Raw genomic sequence first — 5,269 nt, 5'->3', positions numbered from 1 at the left:
GAGTCTTCTATTGAAAAGTGGGTGAAGTATAAATTAGAAAAGAAATAAACTTCTTTTTCTTTAATCTTACTGTAATTGCATTCTTCACCATTTATCAATAAAGTTGTTATAGAGTTCCTTTGTTGTGTACTTTTTTCCAAGCGACTAAAGTATGAAGAATTTTTTTCTCCAACTTCCATCCATTATGCCCTCGACCTGATGTTGAGTGCAAAATGGATTGATAATCCTAACCGATGGCCCTTTGCAGATACAAAGCATCTAATTTAGCTTGTAGTTCAATTAATGTGGGATTATTTGAATCAATTGAGTTACAAATTTGATTAATTTCTCTGTGACTAAATCACACTTATACTGTTTTCCTTTCTCCCTAAGCTTTTTGCTGAAATATATAGTCAATCCTAGTTTGTATTTCAAAAATTCCCATTTATTTATATAATCTATAATCGAGTAATCAGCTTCAACTTCTTTTATAATTGTTTTAATCCTAGTACAATAATTCTCGTTGTCTAATAAACTGGCATTAAATTTCCAATAACCTTTATGTCTATTTGTCTTTACGCTCAGTCCCAATGTTAAACTCACATAGCCATGGTCAGACTGAGGTGCTTTAGAGATTGCACATCTAGTGGTGCACTTTATAAGATAATCGCTTATTAATCAGTAGTCTAGTCTAGATCTACATTTATCCATGAATATTCAGCATGCCCCGGATTTAATGTTTTCCACACATCAGTTAAGTTATTATCTATTATAAAAGTATTTATCAGAGCATTGAATTGTTATCTGCCTAATCGTGGAGGCCACCTGTCCAGCCATTCATTCGAAGTCATATTCCAGTCTCTTCCTAGAATATGGTCAGTGAGGTATCGAGATTTAAATTCCACTATAACTTCAGATAATTCATCCAGCAAGTTTGGTTTAAACTGTCATTATTAAAGCCATAAACATTAATTATTATGAGAACTAAATGATCGATTTTGGTCACCACTGTTAACCAATCTCCATTAGTGTCTCTTTTGTGTGTCAGAATTTCCCCAGGAAAATTATTGAAACAAATTGCAACACCACCAGTTCTGTTTGTGCCATGACTGGATGAAATCCTGTCACCCCATTGGTTAGCCCAAAAAGGTTCATCTGAACTTGAAGAGAGACCCTTGAAATAAAAAACAGTTTGACAACTTTTGTCCTTTCGAAAACAAAAATAATGCTGTTCTTTTAAAAATGTCATTTAAACCTCTAACATTGAGTGAACCAAATGAAATTTTCTTATTTAACATAAACAAAAAAGGTCCTTGAATAGAAAAGAAAAAGAAAACTCAGTTAGCTATAGAAAAACTTAAGCTGAAGAGTTGCAGCAGCAGATCCTTTTACAAAGGATCTCCATCTTATTCAGCATGTGTACCTTCCAGTCCATTTGGCGTCCATCAATATATCCAAAGGAGCCACGAAAGTAGGCCACCTTCCCTGCTCTCCTGGCTTGATCAATCTGCGGCTACAGATGATTTCTCTCCTCCTAATCTTTTTTTGGTAGCATTTCAGCAAACCGGATGCCCAGTTCCTTGCAGCAATAAATGGATTTTTTTGGTCTTCTTCCAGATTTCTTCCTTCAACAATTTTCGTGTAAATAGCATGATGATGTTTCTGTGTTTGTTCTCCATCCTTCGTCCTAGTTGGTGAACAAAATCCACATTCTCCTCAAGCCTTGACGCAAATTCAGGAACAATGTGCTTCAAAGTCTGTATGACTAAAGCCCTGACGTCTTCATCTTTCTCCTCCTTCAAGCTTTTTATGCAAAGGCTTCCTCTCATCTCTTAGCCTCTTTTTAAGATCAGTATTCTCCTCTTATAGTTTTTCACTTTGCTTTTCCAGCTCTTTAACCTTTGCCTTGCATTCTTTAACTTCGTTAGCATTGAACTCCACCGCCTTGGCTAGGCTAGCAAGCATAACACTGCTGTGTGTCACCTGTAGTTCAATATTGTCCACTTTCTCTTCTAGCGTCAGAATACCTTTCATTATATCTCTGAGAGATATTTCCTCTGCTTCTTCTTCTTCAACTGACCTAAAAATCATAAGATACCCTCCGTCATTAGCATCCACATTTTCTTCCGCAAACACTTCTTTTTTTTATGGCGGTGTGCAAAACACTGAGTCCGCTCTTTGTGACGTTATTGCACCCTGTACTGCAGGATACTTTCAGGTTCACGTTGCATATATTTCGAAATGTGAAAGACCACGCCAAAAAAAAAATCTGATTTCACAAAAAATCTAATTTGGATCAGTACACATCTACAGTGTGAACAAAGCCTTATTTGCAGTTCTGACTGAGATGATCGTATCTCCTTTATGACTACAAAAACATATTTTTCTGATGAAACTATGCAACTTAAAGGTTGCATAGTTGCAACTTTTTTGCCTGTTGATAACTTTTCACTGCTTCAGCTGACCTTAAAATAAAAATAACAGACATTCATAAGTATGAACTTATGAATAAGTCTGACATTCTTCACACCGATGGTTGCTATTGTCTACTAAACACCATAAGTGTTCTCCAACACAGATACTTAGGACCCAGGGCTGGCCTCAGCGCCTGTGTGAACTGATCCCAACTCATGCATTTACATACACAGCCTAACATGAACAATGAATCACAGTGCTTTTTAATTACAAAACAAAATATTTAAAGGAAAGAGGACTAGATATTTTAAAAGGGAAGGGGGGTGATCACTTGATCTAAAATCCCCAATAACTGGCCCCCCACGTATTACACAAATGTAGTAGAAAATCTTCTGACAACTCTTAAAAGTCAATTTGCAATTTTTTCATTTGTACTGTTTTGTATTTTTTATTTTAGGAGTGATGATCTTGGAGGCAAGTTGAAGAACAACCATTGAATCTGAAGTGGAAGAAGTGGATGAATACAGAAAAGTTTCATAAATTGTCTGTTTGTACCCAATTGTGAAACTGAGTCTGTGTCACATAGTATAGGATACAACGTTAACCATGGAAAGTACCAATAGAATCATACAGCTATAGTATTGGTAATGATTATTGTAGATTTTCACTATTGTAATATATCAATTTGTCTTTTTTTTCCAAATGAGAAATTTAAAGACATACAACAAATAATGACCAAACTTCTGACCAGCACATTAATGTACACAATAAAAATGTATTCACCCACTTGGAGATTTCTTTATGAAATAGCTGATTTACCTCAATTTTTAGAAAGCTGATTTGAGTTTGCATATTACCAAGTTTGATAATTGTGAAACCTGCACCATCAGGAAGTCAGTCAAATAAAATGTCTGGCATATTGTCAGACATATAATCTAGCATACCAAAGCATATTAAAAGATCAGGTGCTTTTTGGGTGGCCAAGTCCAGTCCTCGAGAGCCACCATCCTGCAAGTTTTAGAATTATTCTTACTCCAACAGACGGGGATCAGCTCTACAAAGGCCTGATAACGAGCCATTCATTTGATTCAGGTGTGTTGAAGCAGGGATGCATCTGAAAGTTGCAGGATGGTGGCTCTCGAGGACTGGACTTGGCCACCCCTGCACCGTTCTGCCCCAGCAAGATTAATTTTCTTATTGGCAGATTTGGTGCTGTTCTGCCTGGCTGTTCTCAGATTTTTGTTCCTACTTCAGGGGTAGTACCAGGCACACCGAACCAGATACGCCACCAGAATGATTTGATTGACAGCCAGTGATGGCATAGTTACTTTGAAAAAGTAATTTTAATCGAATTACTGATTACTCCTCGAAAAAGTAACTTAAATTACTAACTACTTGATCTGGAAAGTAATTAAGTTAGTTTAAAAGTAACTTTTTTAGTTACTTTCAGCAGCTGCTAACAACAACACTCTGCCACCTGTGAAAATTACTTTGAGCTTTGCCAATACTTAATTGCAAGTTATTTTATGATGGTAACATCAACAATGCATCTCCACTTATATAAGGTTGAACTGAGGAGGAGATTGTTTTTAATGGTTACAACAGTACAAAATAGACGTTAGTAATTTTTGGGTGTTCCACTATTGTCTGGAAAACTCTAAGAAGGATTTAAACCCCCACCCTCCCCCCAGCCTCCAGGTTCTGCGTTTGGTGTCAGAGCGCAGCGCACAGCGCTCCTCCTGCGGCTCCACATTTCAGATGGCCCACTGCACAGATTTATGACACTTATCTTAATATTAACAATTATAATGGCGTTTAGTTATACAACTTTACGAACACATTCATTAATGGCTGTTTTCACGGTTTTTATGCTGTTCATATTAGTCTCGATGTTTGCAGTTTTCTGGAGCGCAACGCGAAACTCGACGTCATTCACAGGTTATATGTTAACTGGACTTTAACAAAGACACAGCGGGACGGACCATTCGGGAAATGATGGACAGGAAGAGCCTGACGTAAACGACCTTGATGACAGAGAAATCCTGGGGTTAATGATGAGTCTCTGCTTATTTCCAAGCTCAAATGAGCAACTTCACATTCAAAAACGAGCCCCAAAAGGCGTGACCCGCGATTCGTTAAATTTGCAAGCTTATAATAATTGGACTTGGCGACAGAAACTCAAAGCAGTTCCTGTTTTTCCACCAACAAAATGCGCATCTCCCTCCATTGTTTTCGTTTCTGTCGCTGCTGATAATGTCGCATAGAAACGGCGATCACTGGACAAGATGCATAGAATAAATACAATTAAATTACAATAGAAAATAGTAACGCACAGTAACGTAAAGTGATTTCGATAAGTAACTGTAGTCTGACTACTAGATTGGAAATAGCAACGCGTTAGATTACTCGTTACTGAAAAAAAGTGGTCCGACGTCAGTAACGCATAACGTGTTACTGACATCACTGTTGACAGCTGCCAGCATTTGTTGATTGGCACGAGTGATTTATGTCACTGAAAACTCCAAAATAATATAATTTAGCTGTGGAGAGCTGCACAGAAGTACGGAGCCCTCCAGGGGACATGGGGAATTTTTTTTTCCTTTTGCGTTCTCTCGCAATACCGATCAGTTCATGCGGCATAATTGAATAGCCTACTGTAAGCCTTTCTTACGGTGGCCACTGTACTTTCTGCTTTAATACAAGCTTATGTAAGGTTTTTCCATCCAATATTTCTGAGTTATCGCGGGGTAATAAGTCATCTGATTGTGTCTCTATCAGTGTTGTGTTCAAGACCACCAAGTGTATCTAGAATCTAGTGCCGTTAACCTTAACAGACATAAACATGCAGTAAATAAATCGATTTTCAATCAGTTTT

Source organism: Poecilia formosa, unplaced genomic scaffold (assembly GCF_000485575.1).
Source record: "Poecilia formosa unplaced genomic scaffold, Poecilia_formosa-5.1.2 Scaffold623, whole genome shotgun sequence".
Classification (NCBI taxonomy): Eukaryota; Metazoa; Chordata; class Actinopteri; order Cyprinodontiformes; family Poeciliidae; genus Poecilia; species Poecilia formosa.
This window is presented reverse-complemented; position numbering follows the sequence as displayed.